The 25,917-nt window shown below is 32.3% G+C and overlaps 1 pseudogene; it reads left to right on the top strand.

Moving 5' to 3' along the window:
* The first annotated feature begins 2,956 nt into the window (after window positions 1-2,956).
* Window positions 2,957-25,917, top strand: part of LOC123198107 — a 59,671-nt pseudogene continuing 36,710 nt past the window's right edge.

Below are 25,917 nucleotides of genomic sequence, written 5' to 3'. Positions count from 1 at the left end.
ACCGTGTTAGGATATATCGACTCGTATTTTTCAGATTTTTGAATAATTTTCTGTTTGTTAACATTCTAGGGTATTTCAATGTTTAGAATTTGAATTTTAGTTTTGTTTTCCTGATTTACGCTCTTTTAGAATATATTGACTCTTAATTTTTAAGATTTCTGAATGATTTTTTTATTGTTGACATTCTAAGGTATTTCAACATATAGAATTTGAATTTTAGCTCTGTTTTTTTATTTTCGCCATTTTAAGATACTGAAATCATTTTTTTTTAATTTTGTCATTTCTGTTTTGATTGTTTTCTATTTTTCATCTTTATATGTTTTTTTCAACATATATTTGCTTTTTATGAATATCTTACGAATTTTTAAAATTTTTACAGGATATTTCTCACAAAAAAAAACGTGTTGAAGGCGAGCTGCGAATCCCTGATAAGTCCAGACACTTCCGAGTAGATGTGATATGTCATGCACAATGCACCGCATTATCTAGGATCACTTCTACACTAACCTTGGATCAGCTACGACTATTTGAGAGGACATGTTTCGGGTATCTTTTTTGTTTACCCGAAACCAAATTCTCTAGGATATTAGTTTATGCATTTTTACTACGACAGCTACATCGACCCTCTGCCAGAGACGAGTTTAAGGTTAGGGTTAGTAGGGTTGATATGAGATTTAGCCCGTTTGAGTTTACTTTGGTGACAAGCCTTTCGTTTAGTTGATGCATTGATATTTCTTCATATATTCCTCACTCCTCCGGATATAGGATCAGGGATATGTACTTTTAAGGTTGTTCGAAGGTGTAGTATCATGACCTAGAGCGTGTTTTCTTGTCGAGGCCATGGGGGGATGACGATATTGACGCCATCAAGATGACCTTGTTGTATGTTCTTCATATGGTTTTGTTAGGGAATGTTCGACAAAAGAAGGTGTCTGTAGAATATTTATAGTTGGTTGATCATCTGGACGAGTTTAATTCCTACCTCTAGGGCGTTACCGTGTGGCAGATGACGTACGAGTCTATGTCACAGGCAAATGACAGAGTGTGCTGTAGACAGATGCCTGAAATGCATAAATACGACCTCTACGGATTTCCTTTCACATTTCAGGTTAGTTTTAATTTATTGATTATATATATTAATTGGCAAAAATATAAATTGATTTATTTAAATCGTAAATGATTATATTGTAGTATTGGATGTTTAGGTGGCGTACGCAGGCCGTCCCTAGGAGGATGGCAAAAATATAAATTGATTCATCATTAGGAGGATGTCACATTTCCACTTTGTCCATCATTGATGGATGAGGGTTTACTATGGTATGTTGACATTCACGAGTACACAGGTTTACTAGATGCTGATTCCTCCTCATCATCTTTGATTCTGATTGCGATAGGAGACGAGGCTTCTCTAGCCTCAGGACATTCAAATATACCTTCGAGACTTCTGAGACACATGAGAAGCCTATTCAACCTCTTGTTACAGAGTAGCCTTTATGTCCCCCTGGAGTTTAAAGCCTACTGACCACAGACCATCCTGGAGTGGAGGCTCGTACTACCCATCATACCTCCGAAGAGTGTCCCCCATCCGTACCACCCAGTATTTCCACATTAGATGCTACATTGGTGCATTGGGGTGCTACGTTTTGCGTGAGATTTTGAGTTTTTGCAACAATATGTCTTCTCAAATGACTCGATTATGCGATGATATGGATTCACAGATGACTCAATTACACGACGATGTGGCTCGATTACAAGATCATATGACTCGTTTGAAGGACATCATCACGCGTACATGTCCAACCCTCATCGTTCAGGTTGTAAAACCACTTCTAATTTATTACTTATAAAAATTGTATTTCGCTATTATTTTGATAACTATAATTATATTCGTACAGGAGAGGGACGACGATATCGGGACGACCTCGCTTATTGATACCGTAATACCATCCTATCAGCCACATGAGGTCTGTATGTAATTTCAAAATTATATTTAATGTTAAATGTTGTTATTATATTATAATTTTGTTATATATGAAATGTCACTGGTTAAATTATTATTACTATTACCTTAGGGTAATTGCCAGGAGGGGGCACCGGTTGGCCTTTTTGTTGCATCACCTGTCCGAGCTAAAGTATGTCACTTATCGATGAAACTTTATTTTTATGACTGTTTTGTTATCGATAAATTCATTTTATATATTCGTATAGGGTCTTCCTCATAAAGACCTTTCTGTCGAATTTCTGGTTGTTTTAGATCCTCCACTTGAGGTATGAAAATTATTGTAGATATTATATTTTATATGAAATATCATTTACCATTTTGTCCTTTTCATGCATATAAGGAACCCACATTGAGATATTATTGATCGAGGGTTTTCCCCGAACACCTTCCCTAGAAGTTAAGGTTATGTTTTTTTAAGAAATGTCATTGATCGATTTGTCTTTCCAATTATAATGTTTATTTAATGATGTTTTGTCTCTTTTTCAAGACGAGCAACTATGGTTACTTGCTGATATCCCAAGCTCGAGCAAAAGGATAGTGGATATTAGTTCGTAAGAGGACGTTTCTGAGGCCATCCATATTGAGGTATCCAGTATTTATAATTAGTATATGAATATTCAGTTATATTGGTTACGAATGAACAAAATTACAATTGTGTAGTCCGTCGAGGGAGCACGCAGGTGGACTTGACCCTCATTCAGGATTTTCTAGCCAAATCCCCTCCCGCATACATGGAAAAGGTAACATTAATCTATTAATGCCTAATTGTTACATAGGAACTAATAATGAATTATTAGTTTTTGGAACTTGCAACTGATTCGTAAAACACGTGGTCGGATCGTCCAAAACTTATAGCTAGTTTGCACCCCACATTCAAATCCACTCAGAGGGAAGGTGAAATGACAACTCAGGACCATTCCATCCTCTGCCTCAAAGCGTGAGAAATCTTTCCTCATGTGGTACACCAAAGCTGTGGCTTCCAACACGTATGATGTTTACTTTATCGGGTCAAAGTTGAAGGACAGGTTTTGGCAGCTTATGGTAGATTTACGCCAGTGGCTGACTGATGATGTAAGTTGTCTATACTATAAAATTCGGTTAAAAATTTGATATATTTGCCAATAACTAACACATTTGAAATTGTTTATACCATTTTAGCATATGGATTCCTTTTTGGCTATATTACGTCGGCACTAGGATGATCATCGTGCGACTATTTCATAGTGTTGGATGGAAGCTATTTGAGATAGCCTAGAAGAGTTGGCAGACCACACTGTATGAGGAGTTCGAGTTTTTGACCCTTTTCACGAGGATGGTTAAGGTAGCGTATACCCTGGGGTTGTTTTATAAACCATGGGGGATGGTCGATAAGGTATAGTATATATGTATTTTCATTACATTTTACGTTGAATTAGTTTATAATCAATTATTTTGTCATTGTTTATAGGTTTACATCCCTATAAACTTCGATTGCGTACATTAGGTGGTCGGAGTTATAGATTTTCGTGAGTTGTCAATTATGGTGTACGATTTGAAAGAATCATATTCGGGGAATATGGGGTGTCTAGAGTAGTGGATGCGACCATACATGGCATTCATACCCACATTATTAGAGGCAACGAGCTTCTCGGCAGACTCCACGACGTGATCCCCTCGTGTTATATCGAGTGACAGATGTCCTTCATTAGGGGGAGGGCTCTAGTGACTATGGCTTGTTTATGTTATGTTTTTTTAAGTGTTTGGCATTGTCACGGAGTATCGATTTTTCTCGAGAGTCGTCTACTACCATGTGTCGATGTTTAGTGTCACAGGTGTATTTTCACTGTATCCAGTAGCTCCGGGTGTATATTTAGTTAGCTCATTTTGTATTTATCATTCTTCATATGTTCTTATGTATATATTTATTGTATGTGCGTATATGTATGATGTACTTTATCTGTCATTATGTATAGATATGTATTTGATTTCATCTTTTAAATAACTTGTCACGAAAATATTTATATGTGATTTGAGTGATTTTACTATCAAACGTTAGATGAAATAAAGAAATACTCAAACAGCTCATTCTAACAAATATAAAATGAAGAAATTATTTGCATTAAAGTTATTACATCACATATCAATACAATAACACATTTGAAACAATAAAAAAAAAATACATCAGTTACATATAACTGAAGTACAATAATGATGAATCATATAACTAACATAACTGATTATAAACATATCAAGATCTTGTCTCTTTGCCTTTTTTAGTTGAATGCTGCGGGGCAAAGCTCAAGACGGGTGATGGGCTTTTACATTGGGTTCATTCGTGTCCTGGTTCATGGCAACAACTACAAATCCTCAGTGTAACATTTTCTCCTTACGAAGGACGTCGATTTCTATTGAAGGGGCGACCCAGACGATGACTATCGAGGACGGGGGGTAGAATAACTATTTCCTCTGGTGCGTGTAACCAATCAGATTGGTTTTCAAGAGGATTGACAGGTTCCTGATATATTACATGGTAGATATCGGTGCGGAAGAATGGATGAACCCATGCATTGACATTTTTGAGCCTCATATGTCGTGCAAAAACAATGACATGCTTGCATGGAATACATGAAAGCTAAAACTTTCTACATGTGCAAGACATTTCACCAAAGTCCACAATACCTATGAATCCACTAAAACCGATAACCTGATACCGAGTAGGTGTAATCGATCGAACTTTCAGGCATGTAGACTTTGACAAATGACTACTGATCTTCTCCTCTGCCCAAAGGGTCACAAAGTTAGGACATTCATCTGTAATTTGAAAAAATATTAACAACACATTTGGTAATAACCAAAACTAAAGGGAAAAAGTACATGAGAAAATTTTTTTAATTATTAACGATTTGATACTTACTTGCATGGTTTCTCCTTTCGTAAAACCATTGTTGCATGGTACCACGAATGAACTCGATGAGCATTATGATATGTAAGCCCCGTGCATGTCTGACAAGGGCATTAAATGACTCAGCAATGTTAATGGTCATGATGTTGTATCGATGTCCCGAAAAGTATACTCTACTCTAACGCTCAAATCTGACATCACGTAGATAAGCTCTAGCTTGAGGGTTCATCGAGTCAAGAGATTACATCATCGCCCCAAATTCTGATTCTATGTATGATTTTACGGCTTTCCAATATGCACCCGTAACTTGTAAGGTGGTAAAAAATATGAGAACTGATTATAATCAAAATGTATGAAAAAGAAAAATTGTTACAAATTTAATTACTTGTTTAAACATTATACCTTTGAGTCTCGTTTATAGTTTGCCCACATGTTACATAGTAGATGATGATAACAACATCCAGGTAGACATCTGGAAAGATTTCAGCCATGGCCAAGTATATAGCATGATGTCAATCTGAGATTATTGCTAGCTCAGAAAGGTCATGGATGCATTCTTTAATCCTCTTAAGAAACCAACACCACGTTCGTGATCTTCTTTTTTGTCGACATCAAAACCAATGGGATATATCTGGTTATTACCATCAAGAGCCATCACAATGAATAAATGCCCTAGATATGAACCTTTAAGGAAAACAACGTCAATATAAATAACAGGGCGAAGATATTCTCTAAATGCAAGAAACGTAACATCCCAATGCCATGAAGAAATTCTTAAATCGATGGTCATCATCTGTTTTAATAACAGTAACGGTGCCCGGATTAGTACGTTGTAGATTGTAACAATAATCCGGTAAAAGTATAAATGATTCCTCCGGTGAGCCCCTCAATGAATTTATAGCCCAGTTTCTTGCCCGCCTTGCCTTTGAATATGAAATATCAATTTTATATCAGTCGACGATGTCCACAATTATTTCCTTAGGCCGATAAATTCGATCAATTATCACAAACTTTGACCTCATTAATTGACCTAAAGCTTAGGCCCCAGCTTATCTGTGATGTGGCATGATTTGATCAATTGAACATGTATGGGTAGGATTCATAAAGTTGATTTGAAACACTTCACCGACTTTGGACTTGGTTGCATGTATATACCACTCACAATTTTCAGCCTTGCACTTAATTTCCCATCGTTTCTTATCAGACTTTTTTACCATGAATTGAAATCCTTTAAGTAAGGCGAATTGTGTCATAGTGTTTTCAATTGAATTTTATTATGGAAAATATCACCAAACTTTACACCATTCTCCTCTCGGATCGATCTAGAGCCACCTGATGATGTTGGTGGCTATGAAAGAAAATTAGGAAGCCACCTAAACGGATCAGTGGGGACATTGTCAAAAAATGGCCCAAAATAATTTTCACCACCTGAAATAGGATCTTCAAACTACAAACTATCCATACCCTCGGTAACTGATGCCATATACTCAGGCTCTACATCTTCAGAAGGAACATCAGGCATATCATTTTCATCAAAGTTAACCCAGTTGGGAGCATATCTTTTTCTCCATGAGCCCATAAGTTTGTAATGTACAACGGGTCATTATTGAAATCAATCAAGTTTTCCAAATCGTATTCTTTTTTGACCCTACTAATTTTTTTTTCATCTTCATCTTCATTTTCTTCCTCATGCCTTTTAATTGGGGTACATGTAGTAAAAACAGGAATACATTCTTGTAAGTATTGAGACATATCAATAAGACTCTGGACATCTTCATCATTTTGGATCTGTACGGGGCAGTCAAGCTCAATTTTTCTTGGCTTCATTGATAATTGAAGGTGGTTTTTCATTGGATCAATACCGCAAGACTCTTTCAAAAGCTTAATAAATCCCTTGAATGTTGTTCTATAAGGAATTTTAATCAATTATTTGGATCCTCCAACATATTTCAATGTGTTGTTGCCACCTTGAATCCATTCTCCTTGGTAACGAACTGATGCATAACCATCCATTTTAATTATCAATCCTGCAATGACAAGTTTTTGAAAATAATTATTTATTTATAACAAAAAAATCTATAATAATTATGTAAAACAATCTTATAATTATTAATATCAAAAAACCCCTCATATTTTTTTAATATTTTTTAACCCCCAATAATTATTTAACAATTTATATAACACTCTCGTATGTTATCTTGCATCAAAATGCATCTATTTGTTCTTAACGTTCTATTTAAAACGTTTTTATAATGTTTAATATCAAATACCCCTTATATTTTTTAAAATTTTATTTAACCCCTTATAATTATCTAATATTTTATTAAACATCTTTGTATAATATCTTGTATCAAAACGTATCTATCTATTTTTAATATTTTATTAAAAACGTTCTTATAATATGTAATATCAAAAAACCCCCTATATTTTTCTAATATTTCATTTAACCCTTATATTTATCTAACAATTTATTTAACAACCTTTTATGTAACCTTGTATCAAAACGTATCTATCTATTTTTAATATTTTATTAAAAACGTTCTTATAATATGTAATATCAAAAAACCCCCTATATTTTTCTAATATTTCATTTAACCCTTATATTTATCTAACAATTTTTTAACAACCTTTTATGTAACCTTGTATCAAAATGTATCTATCTATTTTTAAGATTTCATTTAAAGCGTTCTTACAATGTTTAATATCAAAATACCCTCTATATTTTTTAATATTTTTTTAGCTCCCCATACTTATCTAATATTTCATTTAATACCCTCGTATGTTTCTTATTATCAAAATACATCTATTCATTCTTAACATGTTTTTAAATCCTTCATGATATTATGAAATATCAAAATACCTCTATGTTTTTCTTAACATTTCATATAACCCCATATAATTATCTAAACTTTCATTCAACACAATTTTATGTTCTCTTGTATCAAAAAATATCTATCCACTCTTAACCTATTATTTATTTGCTTCATGTATTATGTAATTTCAAAATACCCATATATTTTTTAAATATTTTTTTACCCCCTACAATTACCTAACATTGAATTTACCACCCTTTTATGTTGTCTCATATCAAAATATATCTATCTATTCCTAAAATTTCATTTATAATGCTCTTACAATGTTTAATATCAAAATGCCCCCCTATTTTAATAACATTTCATTTGACCCCTCATAATTATCTCTTCATTTTTTAACACCCTTGTATGTTGTCTTGTATCAAAGTATACCTATCTATTCTTAATATGTTATTTAAATCCTTTATATACTGTATAATATCAAAATACCCTCCATATTTATCTAACATTGCATTTAACCCCTATATTATGACATATAAACTAGATTTAATAAATAAAATTAAGTTTTTAGGTTAAGATTGGTATAAATATCTTTTTTTTATGAATAGTCTTTTTTCAAGTCGAATTCAGAAATACGAACTTCTTTCGTCTGAACAAACCCCTACTAATTGATCTTGAATAAAAATGAGAGTAAGAGTGAGTATTTGAGTGATATAAGAAGTGTGTGTAATAAGAGTGAGGAAGGTTTATATAGATGTGGGGAAGGGTAATTTTGGCATTTTAGAAAACATTTTGGGCATTTTTGCTTAGGAATAGGGAATTTGGGTATTTTTGCTTAAAAATAGTGAATTTGGGCATTTTTGCTTAATCTTAATGGAAGGGTATTTTTGCCATTTTTTATAATTTCCCTATTTAAATCCTTTATATATTTATAATATCAAAATACCCCCCATATTTATCTAACATTGTATTTAACCCCTATATTATGACATATAAACTAGATTTAACAAATAAAATTAAGTTTTTAGGCTAAGATTGGTATAAATACCTTTTTTCTATGAATAGTCTTTTTTCGAGTTGAATTCAAAAATATGAACTTCTTTCGTTCGAACGAACCCCTACTAATTGATCTTGAATAAAAATGACAGTGAGAGTGAGTGTTTGAGTGATATAAAAAATGTGTGTAATAAGAGTGAGTGAAGAGGTTTATATAGATGTGGGGAAGGGTAATTTTGGTATTTTAGAAACAGTTTTGGGCATTTTTGTTTAGGAATAGGGAATTTGGGCATTTTTGCTTAATGGAGGGGTATTTTGGCTATTTTTTATAATTTCCCTTTTTCAATAAATGATATATTACTTGTTGAAGGTCTTAGATATAATTTACTTAGTATAAGTCAACTATGTGACAAGGGCTTTAAGATTAGTTTTTACTCATTATGTTGTGAAATTGTTTATGCTAGCACAAATGCAATTGCATTCATTAGGCATTGGTATTCAAATGTGTATATTATAGACTTACATGATATTGCATCTAGAGACCTATGTCTCATGTCAACCAAGGAGGAGAATATGTGGCTATGGCATAGAAGGTTAGAACATGCAAGCATTGACGTTCTTCAAAAGCTTTAAAAAAAAAATAGTAAAAGGTTTGCCAAAATTAATTTTAAAAAAGGACCATGCGTGTGATGCTTACATGAAAGGCAAACAAACAAGAATTTGTTTTAAGTCTAAAGATTGTGTTTCAACTTCAAGACCTCTTCAACTTTTACATATGGATTTGTATGGACCATCTAGAGCTACAAGCCTAGGTGGAAAGCATTATTATTTTGTAATTGTTGATGATTTTTCAAGATTTACTTAGGTCTTGCTTCTTTCAAATAAAAGTGATGTATTCCATGCATTTGTACCATTTATTACGAAATTGCAAAATCAAGTAGGTTATGCAATTATATGCATTAGAGGTGATCATGGAAAAGAGTTTGAGAATTCGAATTTTGAAATATTTTGTAATGAACTTGGCATTGAACACAACTGTTCGACACCTAAGACCCTTTAACAAAATAGAGTTGTTGAAAGAAGAAATGGGACACTTGTAGAAATAACTACGACCATGCTATGTGAAAATGATTTGCCTAAGTATTTTTGGGGTGAAGCCATTAATACTTCATATTACATTATAAATAAGGCCATAATTAGGCTAATTCTCAAGAAAACTCCTTATGAGTTATTCAAAGGAAGAAAGCCTAATATTGCATATTTTCATCCCTTTGGGTGTAAATGTTTTGTGTTAAATAATGTAAGGATAACTTAGGAAAATTTGATGCCAAGTTGAATGAAGTAATTTTCTTAAGTTACTCTTCCTCATCCAAAGCATATAAATTCTTCAACAAGAAAACTCTCTTAGTTGAAGAATCTATGCATGTAGTATTTGATGAATCTCTTAAATTTATAGATAATAGAGATGAAGATGAAGTCATTAAAATCATAGAAGATTTAAAAAGCAAAGACTTATCTCAACCAAAAGAAAGGAAAAAAGATCATTAAGTTGAGGTTGAAGACCAAAAGGATGAACTTATGCAACCTTAAGAACCACAAAGAGAAATCTCATATCCAAGTGAAAGAAGAAAGAATTATTGGAGACCCTACCCAAGGAATAAAAACTAGAGCTTCATTAAGAAATGCATGCTAATTTGTGACATTCTTGTCACAAATAAAGCCCAAGAAGGTAAATGAAGCTCTTAAAAATGAAAGTTGGGTGCTTGCAATGTAAGAAGAGTTTGACCAATTTGAGGGAAACAATGTTTAGGAACTAGTTCCAAGGCCAATAAATCATCCCATCATCTACACAAAATGGGTATCCTGAACAAGGTAGTTGAGTCCGACATTGTTATTCGAAACAAGGCAAAACTAGTCACTCAAGGGTACTCTCAAGAGGAAGGTATTGACTTTGATGAAACTTATGCACCCGTAGAAAGACTAACAACAGGATGTTGCTTGCATATGCATGTCATTTTGATTTCAAATTATTTCAAATGGATGTTAAAAGTGTTTTTTTAAATGGTTTAATTCAAGAAGAGGTTTATGTTGAACAACCTCCTAGTTTCAAAAATCATGAATTTCCAAATCATGTGTTTTGATTAAAAAAGGCTTTATATGGTTTAAAACAAGCTCCAAGAGCTTGGCCTGAAAGATTAAGCCTTTTTTAAAATGAAAATGGTTTTTCAAAAGGAAAAATGGATACCACTTTATTTACAAAAAGGCATATGCAGGATATTTTGATTTTTCAAATTTATGTTGACGACATCATCTTCGGTACTACTAATGAGTCTCTTTGTAGAGAATTTTCTAAGATGATGCAGGGTGAGTTTGAAATGAGCATGATAGGATAGCTTAATTACTTTTTAGGACTTCAAATCAAACAAACAAAGGAAGAGATTTTGCTTAACCAAGCCAAATATATCAAAGACCTTCTTAAAAGGTTTAACATGTAAGATGCCAAAGAGCAATCCACTCCCATGAGCACTTCTCTAAAATTAAATATGGATGAAGGAGGTAAAAGTGTTGAAATCAAAGCATATAGAAGCATGATAGGTGTATTGTTATAATTAACCGCATCTAGACCTCATATCATGTTTAGTGTATGCATGTGTGCACATTTTCAAGCAAATTTTAAGGAATCACTTCTAAATGTCATGAAACGAATCATGAGATACCGTAAGGGAACTTAAAACGTTGGCTTATGGTCCTCTAAGGGATCCTCATTCAAATTACAAGCATTTTCAAATGTCGATTTCGGAGAATGTCAAATAGATAGGAAAAGCACAAGTGGCACTTGTCATTTTTTAGGTAATATGTTTGTCTCTTGGTTTTCAAATAACAAAATTTAGTGGCAACATCTATTATAGAAGTCAAATACGTTTCCGCAGTAAGTTGTTGTGCACAACTCTTATGGATGAAATAACAACTTATGGATTTTGGTTTTGAAATGAAAAACATCCAATATTTTGTGACAGTACAAGTGCTATTCAACTTTCCAAAAATCCTATCTTGCATTCTAGGACAAAACACATAAATGTTAGACATCATTTTTTGTGTGATCATATTAATAAAGGTGATATTCAAATTGAATTTATTAATACTAACAATCAACTTGCTGATATTTTTACTAAGCCTTTTGATGAGGATCCTTTTTGCTTTATTCGAAGAGAGCTTATGATTAATGCAAATCAAGTAAGTATTTAATACTCTCATTCATATAAATTTTTAACTCTATTATGATATCTTGTTTTGTTATGATATTAATTATGTGGTGATGAATGTGGATGATTTACGATTATTTGAAAATGTATTTCCATTCACATAGCATAAACACATAATATGAATTCAAATCGAATCAATTTAAACTTGTGTTCAAAATTGATCGAATCTCAAATTATATCAAATGTCCTTAATTTGATCAAAATATTCAAATTTTATATATTTTACAATATTTTGATAAATATTTTTTCTGCTAAAAATAATCTATATTTTATTGAATACAATATATATATATTATTGTTTCTATTGTGATTGTCTGAAAATCTTAATCTGGAAAGGTTTCAATTTTTTTATTGACAAAAATCACTCTTGCTCATTTCTGAAAAAAAAATGCATAAGTTAAAAGGATTTTTTTTGGCACAACAAGTTAAATCTAATCTGGACACTCACAATATTACACATATTCGTATTTACATATTTTTATTTTGTTCGGATCATATGTGTCACAGTAAACATGGAAATCATGTCACCGTTAACAATATATTCATATAATTTTAAAAAATTAATATTATATATATATATATATTTGTCTTTTTGTGTCACATGCTTTATTACTTTTACCTAATTCTTTTATTATTAATTTGCCTTGCCATAACATCTTTATTACTTTCACCTAATTCTTTTTCATTTGCGTTGCCGACAAACACTTTCTTCCTTGTTTTTTTTCTTTGCTGCATTTTGCTCCAGTATGCTTCATTTTGCTCTAGTTTGCACCATTTTGCTTCATCTTTTTTCGAAACTTCTCACAAAGACAACATTCATAGCATAGTCATATCATATTGTATTCCTTCACAAAAGATTTTTATCGATAAGTTCTCACAGTTTACTCTCGGATTCATCTTGATTCTAACAAATTTGTGTCTACGAAAATATTTCAAGTCCTTATAGCTCCAAGAACTATAGGTAATCCTCGATCATATTACAATATTCTTTCTGGAAGTGATGAACAAAGGGCTTGCTTGACTGAAATTAAAAATAGAAAAGTTTTTGTGGAAAGGTATATGTTCTTGCCCATTTTAGAGGAAATTGATATTACTGATCAGTTTATAGAGATTGTAAATCAGATGAAATGGAGAAATATATTTTTTATGAGACTTGATATATATAAAAATCTGGTTTATGAGTTTTACAATTATCTGAAAGTAGAAATGGATGTTGAACATCACGTTGTAGACTTCACTATGAAATTTAGATTGCATGGACATGATTTTACTGTTACTCCAAAAATTCTTACTGAATGGTTGGAATGTGATTGTAATGGAATAATAGCTACTTCAGAAAACTTTAATCATTCTGTAGCTTGAATTAGTTAGAAGGTCGAGAAGTTTATGAATCCTATCTGCCTAAGTCTAAAAAGTTGGACAATTTAGTATATAAGGTATTTCATAGGATAATTACCTATACTCTAAATGCCCAAATAGAATCGAATGGATATGTCTCAATTCATGACTTACAATTGATATTTGTTACTCAACATGGAATTCAGGTTGATACTGTTCGTTGGCTTATCTATTGATTGTACCTTATTAAACATGATAATCATGCAATTCAGTTGACATGACTGTGTCCTTTATTGTAAGAAAATTTGGATTAAACCTAGCAGACGAAGATCCAAATTATCTTTTACAATTCAAAGATTCAGACTTTTTTTCAGCTCAGTCCTTGATTAAAATGGAATTGATCAAATGAATTGATCAAGGACGCTACCGATTTAAAGCTTACCGTCCAAGGCATCAAAGAATTATTGACGGTGAAAAAGAACAAATTCCTCCTAAGTATCTAGTTCCTCCACTACCTTATAATCTTCCAAGATCGAGTTCTCCATTTAAAAGATGACCTAGAATAAGAGTTGAAGAAATGATAAACTCATTCCAAACTCAATATACTAATTTGATGAACTCCATGAGGGAAGGATTTTAGGCTTTCCATCTTCGTCTATATGGCATTCATGAAAGGGAAGATCACATTATGCTCGAACAACAGCGCTTAAGAAAGGAACATGAGAATTTTCAACAAAAAGTTCGTGATTGGATGCATTGTCATCCATGATCATGCATTTCATATTTTTGCATTTTATAATCTTAGTTTCTTATTTTACTTTATTTTTGCTATGTTTTGATGTTGACACTCATTTCTTATATATTGATATTGATTTGCTATTGCATGTTGTTGTTTAAGCTTTTTTGATCTGATTCCTCGTAATGATATTATGGCTAGCATGGATTAGCTTTATTATTAATGCTGATATTGTGCATTCGATTGATTGATGTCAATTAATATTGGAAGTGTGTTTCTTTTATTAGTCATTTCGAGATATTTGAAAAATCGAGGAAATTCTGCCAAGTTTTTTTTTTTTTTAATTTATAACAAAAAAAATGAGAGATTAAGTTAATAACTTATTAAATTTGCAAGCAATTTATAAGTTTGGTATTGCTTGCTAATACTTCTACTTGATTATTATATGAGTTTGTTGTTTGCTACTGAATTTGATGTCCATTTTTTTTTATTGCTAACAAAAAGGGAGAGAAATTAGTAGGGAAAATAATTTTTGTGGCTAAAAGTGAAGGGGAGTAACTGTGATTTATATTTAAATTTTTTACTGTGAATTATATTTTTCTTTTAAACTAGATTTTTGTCATCAATCAAAAAGTGGGAGATTTTTGAATTTTAATGTTTTGATGATGATAAAAATCTAAGTTTAATTTACTAATATGTCCAAAGAATGTTGAAATGTATTACAAGATGCACAAAATGTGAAATTTGCAGATAAATCTGGATCAAGAAAATATTGGTGAAAATTGGTCATACCTACCTTTGACCAAACCACACATCAACTGTTCAGCCTTCTGGAAATAAAATGGTATGGTCTAGCCATGAACCAAATTAATTATTAATGTTTTTAAATGTTAATTAGCTGACCCAAATCAACTAATATTAATTATTTTTAACCTTAAGCATTAAATGTCCTAGTTGGGATATTTGAAAATTGTCCCACCCATGGCATCTCTCCTCACATATTGTTGCCCAGTGTAACTTCTAACGAATGTCTTGCTACCATGTGTCCAAGAAAGCTTCAAATTCACTGTTGATTGCCATGTGTCTAATTCCATTAAATGTCTTACCTGGGACATTTGAAAACCTTCCCAACCGTGACATTTTTCATCTGAATTGTTGTCAGATGTCATCTCCCAATTGTGTAATGCGTCACTGTCATGTGTCCAAATATTCATTATCCCAGTCGGTCCATGCTAAAAATAATCCCAATCTGTGTGACACAAAATCCAATATAAGTGTAACACGTGTAAAGTTTGTACCTCCTGTGCAGTTTTTCAAAACTTTCTAGTGAAGCTATTTTTAAAATCAAACCCATACTTCAACTACACATAAGCCGACATATAGTAGAACTTTAAGGCGCTTAGAAAAGTGGACATAAGAGGCTTGCAAGAGAAAGCTCTAGGCCACTCTAAATGAACATTTCTACAACTCAAACTCCTTAAATATTATCAGTTATTACTGTTATTTATTGTTGTAATTGTGGTTGTTAATATTGTTATTTATTGTTATGCTCTATTTGTTATTTATTTCAGCTATTGTTGATGTTTATTTATGTTTTAAAGTCTATTACTGTTGAATTTATTATTGGTGTTTCAGTTGTATGGTTTGTAAAGTTAGCTCTGGAATTTGTTTTAGTGTATATTTTATTTTTTTTGTTTAGAACCTATTCACCCCCTTCGAGGTTTATATTAGCCATTACGAGAGTGTTTAACAATATAGGTTTTATTTTTGCAAATATCATCTAACATGCAACTTAAAATTGATGAGATTATTTAATAAAACCCTTAATATCGAATATTAAGTCTAACATTTAATTAGTATCTTACAATATGACATCTAATTAAGCTACAATTCATTGGAACCTTGTTTACCAAAGGTACACTTCTACTAGGTGAAAAATTAGAAGTTAATCATATTGGGCTCAACTTAACTAGTGTACTTTGTTTGTTCACCAAAATGAAGGTTTAACATACTAGAGGTATGAGTAGGGAATACATATGACGACACAATGAGACATGTAGTATCCACCCTATTGATATCAAGAGTCATATTTGATGTCCCATGACTTGTTATGATAAATCTAGCTTAAGATTATAAGTTTTTGATGATTAATTTAAAATTTTCCTATTTGATTAATTCAAACTTATTTAGATCCATGATAAGTTTCATAAAACTACCCATGCCTTTTTGGGGTAATGCCCTAAAAACTGTTGCCTACAGATTGAACAGTGTCCCATCTAAATTTGTGGACAAAACTTAGTATGACTTGTAGACTAGGTGAAAACCCAATCTAGACTACTTAAAGATTTGGGGCTATGAAGCTTATATTTAGAAATTAAATTCAAACAAGTTGAGTGCTAAATCGAAAAAGTGTATCTTTGTGAAGTATCTTAAAAAAAAAAAAACAAGGGATACTGTTTCTACCACCTAGAAAAGCAAAAGATTTTTGTTGCTTGTATTACAGTGTTCCTTGAGAAGGAATTTATTTTCAAAAGGACCAATAAGAGGAGGGTGGAACTTGATAGGTTCCTATGCCACAAGATACCATAAATTCTAGCTAGGACAATATGTCATCGTGGATAGTTGATCATGATGACAGAGTTCCTCCACCTTAGGTAGAATAACCTCAAAGCACACAAGAGCTATGTCGGTCTTTATGAGTATGCCATGAGCTAGAGAGACTTGGTTTTCTCCTGACTCGATTGGTCATCCACAATGATGAATTGATGACCTACAATGACATTGTTTCAAGTCTAGATTCCTAAAAATGATTGGATGCCATAAAATTAAAAAAAAAAACTGTGTACCAAAACCAAGTATGGTATTTGGTGGATGCACTTGAAAAGGTAAACTCGTAAGGTGCAAATAGGTTTTAAAAAGGAAAATTAACATAAAAGGTAACATGCAAATTTATAAAGCACAATTGTTTGCCAAAGGTTTTACTCAAAAGAATGGTATTGACTATGATAAACCTTTTCACTGATTATTATGGTTAAGTCCGTTAGGATTACGTTTGCTATAGTTGCATACTATAATTATGAAATCTTTTAAATAGATGTCAAGATTGCATTCATGAATGGTAACCTTACAAAAGACGTTCATGTGGCACAATCCAATGGTTTCATTCTTGATGGATAGGCATGTAAGGAATGCAAGCTATACAAATCTATTTATAGATTTAAGCAAGCTTTAAAGAGCTGGAATATTTGTTTTGATGAAGTCGTTCATGAATTCGGATTCATAAAAAAAAAAGATAAACCATACGTGTATAAGAAGGTCAATGGGTGCATGATAACATTTATAATATTATATGTTGATAACATATTGACTATTGGAAATGACATAACAAACTTGCAATCAATAAAGGTTTGGTTATCTAAGTGTTTCTCCAAAACAGACTTAGGAGAAGCAATCAATATTCTTAGAATTAAAATCTACTAAGATAGAATTCGTAAGTTACTTGTTATAAGTCAAAACAGGTATATGGATAAGGTACTTGTTATGATAAATGTCTTAAAGCCAATTGAATTTGTTTTTTGATGTATTTTTAGTTTAATCATTAATAAAAAGATTTATTGTTATTTAATTCATATGTTGTTTATTTATATGATAGTATGAATAATATACCCTTAGAATGATGGAATTATCATGAGGTGATTAGATGACTAATTATGAGAATTTTATGTTCACATTAAGTGGCCATTCTAGAAAGGTCCGTAATCCTGACATTGTAATGAATAAGGACATGTGTAATGATGATGGGATTATCATAGTATTGAGTGATCCCATAAAAAGTAATGATAGTTCTCATATGTCGAAATTGTTATAGAAAATTTGATACAACACATAGGTGCAAATTGTAGATGTATTTATCAGACTGACTTGACTAGAGGATATTCATATAAATGGTTACTCTAGTGTCTATGAAACAAATCCTCTGAATACCATGGGTACATGTGATGTTTTGACTTGAGGTCCCTAAACCATCTCGTGTAAAGATCAGTATGGCTAACATTATCTAACATTTTGTCGTAATTGGGATAACTATAAAGATAATAATAAACTATAGCATAAGATACATGGAGGCTATGGTTGATTGATAAAGGATTCATCACTCTTTAACACAAAAAAAGATATCATACATGCAAATATTGAATGACCTCTATTACTACTTGAATCTATGGCTATAGTAGAATAAGGTTGTAACCTAATCCATGTTAGTAATTGATATGTATTAGTTCATACTGAGTAATCACTGAGATAGGCAAATTTTTATGGCTGAGCTTTAAGATATATTGGTTGACAAAATGATTGAACTGCATGTAACTATGATATTGTAAAAGCTTAAGAGATGTCCATTGACACTCTATCGTTTGGGTGGCCATGATGCTTTACTAGAGACCAATTTTCATTTGTGTTTGAATTTGTCTTAAATTCAAACACTACTAACTTGATAGAGAGCTTATAGGGTCACTTGCATAAAAGAGTTAAATTAAACTTAAAGGAATGGATAGGTTTTTGGCAATCCAAGTTATCAAGGCCAAGAGAGAGAAACAGTGCATGGACTGGGTTTTCCTAGTGGGTTAAGAGAACTTAGTTTGACTATATACTGACCAAGTGCCAGCTGTACACTTGGTGTGATGGTATCAACCATGCAAATGCATGATGTTGGTCACCACCATGTAACAAAACTTGTTGGCTAACACACAAGTGCTTGGGAATGCCAACTGTGCATTTTACATTCCAACTATGCATGTGTATTGAAGGTGACATGTGTGCATGGAATTCCAATTGTGCTTAAATACCTATGTATATATAGAAAGGCATTTTTTACGCTAATAATAAATACATAGACATATAAAACAAACAAAAAAGAAAAGACTTATCCGCTGGTTTTGCATTCTCTGTCCTTCTGTCATGAACAATAATTCTAGTCAAGAGCCTTGGCAGCCGCTTCACCTATATTTCCCTTATTTACATTTATACTCCATGTAGATACCAAGATGCCTCCTCGTGAGGGTTGGATAGTGTACTTTCTCTAGCCACGTGAAGGTTAAAAGAGTTATCATTGCAGTTATAATTCTAAAATACCCTATAAGTGTTTGGCATGTTTCATGATTATTAAGTTTTAAGTGGATATCCTAGTTAGGATTTTTCAGGTTTGTTTGATTTTTAAATTTTAAATTCTGCTACATTATCGGTTAGCAATACCCTATAAACCTTACAGTGGTATAAGAGCCACTATTTAGCATATTTTCATGAAAATTATACCTGCTATTAGTTTTGGTTAATTTTATATTTGATTACAAGTAATTGGATTAATCAAGTCTAGTTAAAATTGGTAAAGATGATTTACAATCGTGTTTTTTCACGATTTATTGAGTATCATGTATAATGTAAACTGTCTTAAATTATCGAGTTATGATTCCTGGATTTTTGTTGACATATGCAAGTTTAATTGTTGATTAAATGACATAAGTATCATGTTGTTGCATGAAATCACCTTCGAATCCTATTGATTGCATGATCCGACAGTTGCCACTGGAGTAAGTAGAGTTTATGCCAGCCACCTTGGTTCCATTCTAATCGTGCTCAAGTCATGATTCCAACTATATTATATTTTGAAATTTTGGTGAATTCCATATGCATGACTAGATATAATACCTGCATGCCTGAAAAAGTTGAAAATTTCAATTTCATCTTGTTTTATTGAATTTAGATTGAATTGAGATTTTCTTGACTTTCAGGTTGGATTGTAATTTTATAAAACTTCAAGGACCAAAAAAATTAGACACTTGGGACAATAATAATTAAAAATTTTATTTTTAATTGATATGTATATGCATGGATGTATGTATCATGGTGTTCAGTACATAGCCAAAAAACCTTTGTGAATATTTTATTTTATTTTTCATTTTTGGGTTGTAATTCTTAAATAAGGAGTGCGCACCTTGCCTTTACCCTTTTCTTCTTTAGATTAGATTGTTTTTATTTTCTTAGAAATTTGTAATTAAGAAACAATGTTATAGAATGATTGAAGATTAAAGATGCAAGGATAAACGTGAAGACTCGAAGATGAAAATTCACCTAGGTTGAGTAGTCAAATTCATTTTGGCTCAAGGGGCTTGACATTAGTTATGGTTGTATGCTGACATGTTTTTATTTTATTTTGTAGAATGTATGTATAGTTTTATTTTACAAATATCACCTAACATACACCTTAAATTATGATGAGACTAATTAATAAAACTCTTAATTTAAATATTAAGTCTAAGATTTAATTTGTGTCTTCTAATATGATGTCCTAATTAAGCCTCTGTTTACTGGAACCTTGTTTACCAAAGCAAAGCATACACTTATACTAAGTGGCAAATTAGGAGTTGTTTATATTGGGTCTGACTTAACTAATGTACTTTGCTTGTTCGTCAAAGCAAAGGTAAAGTATATTAGAGTCATAATTAAGAAATGCGTTTGTTGATGCAAGGAGATATATAGTATCTACCTTATTGATACCGAGAGTCACATTTGAGATCGCATGATTTGTTAGGGTAACACCAACCTTGAGATCATAGGCTTTTGATGATTAATTTGAAATTTACCTATTCGATTAATTCAAACTTGTTTGCCAAAGAATACTTTTAATAAATATTTGTAAGGTTTTCAAGGTGCTAATAATTGGCAACATAACGGAATTTAAAAATTAAAAAATCATCAAACTTGAAAACCCTAGCCAAGATACCCATTTTAAACATACATTCATGTAAATGCAAAAACACTCATAGGATGTTTTATGTTTATACTTGCATTGATGACTCATTCAACCTTTACATAGCAAAAGAAAGAACGTTACCCAACCTTCACGAGGTGATGCCTTGGTATCTACATGGAGCACGAATGTGATAGAGGAAATCTAGGTAAAGAGGCTGTTAGAGCTCTTGATTGGATTCATTGTTCAAGTAGAATGAGTGAGCGGTGGCTAGGGTTTCACTCTTTTTCTAGTCTCCCTTCATACACGAATAATTATGCCTTATATATATGTGTATGTGTCCAAGCTTTAATAGAATTTTAAACATGCAGGACATATTTCAACATATAAATACATGACTGCCATGTAAACATGCACAACTGACATGTTTCAAGCATTGCATGAGTGGACATTTTTTTGTCCAACCATGGATATCTTTATTTATTTATTTTCTTTCCATGGTGTCAATCATGCCATGCATTTGCACAGTCGACACCACAACAACTAAGTGCATGACTAGCATATTAAAGTGCATGGTCATGTACTTTCATCAAGGCATAGTCAAATTGACTCCTCTAAACTCGTTAGGCAAACCTAGTCCATTCACAGCCTTTCTCTCTTTTTTAAACACTAGGATTATTGACAAACAATCCATTCCTCTAAGTTTGATTCAACTTCTATATGCGTGTGACCCATAATCTAAATACAAACTAAGATTGGCCTCTAGTAAAGTATCTTGGCCACCTTGATGATAAAGTGTCAATAAACATCTCTTAAGCTTTACATGCAATTCAATCATTTTAACAACCAATATCTCTCGAGACTAAGACATAAAAATATGTTTATCTTAGTGATTTCTTGATATGAACTAATACACATAAATGACTAACACAAACTAAGCCACAACTTTATCCCATTATAGCAATAGATTCAAGTTGTCATAAATATCTTCCTTTGTGCTCAAGATTGACAAATCGTTTATTGATCAACCATAGCCTCATGTATATCATGATATGGTCGATTACTACCTTTATAGTTACCCTAATCTAGTGTAAGAATCAGTATGGTTTGGTGTTATTTAACGTGTGATCGTAATTAGGGTAACTATAAAGATAGTAACTGACTGTATCATAAGATACATGAAGGCTATGGTTTATTAATAAAATATTTTCACTCCGAGCACAAGAGAAGATATCTCACTTGAGAATACTGAAAGACATCTATGAGTGTTTAAATATGTGGCCACAGACAAATAAGGTCATAACCTAATTTGTGTTAGTCATTTCTATGTATCAGTTCATAACAAGGAATCATTAAGATAGACACTTTTTTATGTTTTAACCTCGTTAGATATTGGTTGACAAAAGGATTGAATTGCATGTAACTATGATGTTATAATAACTTAAGAGGTGTTCATTGACACTCTGGCATCTGGTTTGCTATGATACTTTGCTAAAGGTCAATCTTGGTCCATGTCCAAATTCACCCTAAATTTGAACACTAATAACTCGATAAAAAGCTTATTAGTTGCACATATATAGAGGTTGATTCAAATCTAGAGGTAAGGATTGTTTGGGGATAATTTTGGTGTTTTGGAAAGAAAGAAAGACTATGAATTGACTAGATTTGCCCGACAGGGTTGAGAGGACTCAGTTTGTTTATGCCTTGACAAAAGTGCATAACTATGCATCTCAATATGCCAATCATACACTCGGTGGTGATGGTACCAACCATGCAAATGCATAGTACTATGAAGAATAAAGGCATGAAACGGTTGGACAAAAAGATGTCCACCTATGCAAGCCTTGAAAGATATCGACTATGCATGTTTACATACCAGTCGTACATGTGTATGTTGAAGGAAGTTTTGCATGCTTAAAATTCTAATAAATCTTGGACATCTGCACATATATAAATAAGACATAATTATTTGCATATAATAAATAAACAAGAAAAGAGTGAGACCTTAGCCATCGATCACTCATTATTTCTCTCTTTTTAGTGAACACAAGATTGTCTAGCTAAAGAGCCTTAACTGCCTTTTCACTAGGATTACCTCTCTTGTGTTCGTGTTCTACATGGATACTAAGGTGTCGCCTCTTGAGGGTTGGATAACATTCAGTCTCAAGCCATTTAAAGATTCGGAGGAGACATCAATGCAAGTATAACTCTAAAACACCTTATATGTGTTTTATATGTTCATGAATATATGTTTAAAATTGATATATTGGTTAGGGTTTTTCAGCCTTGTTTGATATTTAAAATTTTAAATTCTATTGTACTACTGGTTATTAGCACCCTGAAAACCCTATAGTGATATCAGAGCCACTGTTTAGCATATTTTTATAAAATATAATACCTGTAGTTAGTTTTGGTTAATTTTATATGTTAACTATATGTAATCGCATTAATCAAGACAGTTAAAACTGGTAAAGATGATTTGCAATCACGTTGTTACACGATTTGTTGAGTATTATGTACATATAAATTGTGTTAAATTATTAGGTGAAGATTTTTAGATTTTGTTGATATAGGCAGGTTTAATTGTGGTTAAATGCTATAGGTTTCATATTGTAGTATGAAATCACCTTAGAATCCTGTTGATTACATGATTTGAGGGTTATTGCTAGTATAAGTATGGTTTACATGTTGTATTCGCTTGCCCCGATGATTAGCTTACCAAGAACTAGGAGTTTTATGGATTTTCCATTACGGGTCCATGTACTGTTTGGTTTCAACCGTGCATGAAGGTGTTAGGTGGACTTATCCATGCACCATGAGTGATGCATGGTTGGACCATTTTGGTCCAATAATGACTCTCTCTTGGTGTTTGGCACCACATGTGTATGGCTAAACCCTTTTTTTTGTCTAGTCGTGACCTTTTCATGGTGTTTGACACCATGTGTTTTGCACGGCTAGATTAATTTTTGTCGAGCAATGACCTTTGTTTAGTGCCAACCACCTTACTTGCATTTCAACAATGCCCATGCCATGACACCAACCATGTAATATTTTGAATTTTTTGTTGAATTTCATATACATGGCTGGACATCATACCTACACATCCAACAAAGGTGAAAATTTTGATTTAGTCCTATTTTGTTCAATTTAGACTAAATTAAGATTTTCTTGAGCTTTAGGGTTGAATTACACTTTTGTAAAACTTTAGGGACTAAAAAAATTTGACACTTGAGATAATAATAATTAAAATTTTGATGTATTTATGCATAATACCCGATACGCAGTCAAAGAACCTTTGAATGATTATTTATTTTATTATTTATTTTTTGGTTGTAATTCTTAAATAGGGTATGCGTGTTCTACCTTGACCCTCTTTCTTATTCAAATTAGGCTTTTTTTTTCATTTTTCTTAGAAGTCTTAACTATGAAATAAAATAATGTAATAATTAAAGACTGGAGACAAAAGGACAAACGTGAAGACTCGAAGATAAAGATTCAGTTAGGTTGACTGGGTAAACTCCTCTTAGCTCGAAGGCTTAATATTAGTTATAATTGTGTGTTGGCACGGTTTTTATTTTACATAGTCGAATGTAAAACTAACATGCGACTTAAAATCTGATGAGACTAATTAATAAAACTCTCAATTTAAAAATTAAGTCTAGGATTTAATTGATGTCTTCCAATAGAACGCCCTAAATAAGCCACTGTTTGTTGGAACCTTGTTCGCGAAAGTAATGGATATACTTCTGCCAAGTGGAAAATTAGTAGTAGTTTATATTGGTCTAACTTGTTCATTAAAATGAAAGTGAAGTATACTAGAGGCATGAGTAAGGAATGCATTTATCGATGTCAGGAGGTATGTAGGATCCCCCTTACTAATATGTAGGAGTCACATTTAAGATCGCATGATTTGTTAAGATAATTCCTAGCTTGACATCATGGGTTTTTGTGATTAATTTGAAATTTGCCTATTTGATTAATTTGAACTTGTTTACCAAATCAAATAGGAGAACTAATACGATAGGGTTTCGATCCACTAGAAAGTTCATCAAAACTTCTCGAGTTCAATAATGAGGGCTATCGACTTGAGGAAAATAGTGGGAGCATTTTAATTATAAATCTGTAATTAAAATGAATATTAATAATCAAATAAAATTACTAATTCTTTTATTTATAAATTGTAGATCACAAAATCACCATGTCAAACCCAACATATTAATCAATTCTTGAAAAGAAAATAAGCTTACTAGAAGAAAGTCCACTGATTGGTATAAAAATTTTCAGATTATTCTATGTCAAAGAAAGAGGTTGTTCATCCTTTATGGTTATTGCTCCTTGAGCCTAGTCTCAATGCCACCTAGGAGCAAAACAATATTTTTAATTAGTTCCTTGATGACTCCATGGAAGTTTAGTGTCTTATGTTGACTTCCATGTCACTTGAGCTTCGAAAACAACATAAGGAAATAGATGTGAAGTCCATACTTGCACACTTTGAGAGTTATGTGGTACTTATTGAAGGCTGAATGACATAAGGTGTCAAGTGCACTGTTTGATTACAAACTCTCTAAAGGAGGATAAGTTGGTCATTATGTGACCAAGATGATTGGCTACATTGAGCGATTGGCGAACTTGAGCTTTATCATGGACAATAAGCTTGTCATTAACCTAGTGTTGAAATCCCTCCCTAAATCATGAGCTAATTTTATTATGAATTTTAACCTAAATGACCCTTAAGGCAGACAGGTTAAATAACAAGTATGAAAGGTAGTTTCGACTAATCTACTTATGGTTGAAGCTTGAATATCAAAAGTCAAGGCTAAGGCTAAGCCCAAGCCCAAAGTGAAAAAGTAACCTGATACTGTTACTCAACGTATAGGTGGTGTGGGGAAAGTAAAGGTTGTCTATTTTTACTGTGGCAAGCCAAGTCACTAGAAGAGACATTGCACGACCTTTTTATAGAACAAGATGAAGAAGGCAACTGAAGCTTCTACTTTAAGTATGTTTGTCATCGAGATAAACTATTCTCTTTATTCATCCTAGGTTACAAACACAGGATATGGTTCTCATATTTGTTCTAATATACAAGGACTATGATATAGTAGATTCTTGGCCAAATGAGAGGTTGACCTACATGTTAGAAATG

Source organism: Mangifera indica, chromosome 15 (genome assembly GCF_011075055.1).
Source record: "Mangifera indica cultivar Alphonso chromosome 15, CATAS_Mindica_2.1, whole genome shotgun sequence".
In the NCBI taxonomy this organism is placed as follows: Eukaryota; Viridiplantae; Streptophyta; class Magnoliopsida; order Sapindales; family Anacardiaceae; genus Mangifera; species Mangifera indica.
This window is presented reverse-complemented; position numbering and strand designations above follow the sequence as displayed.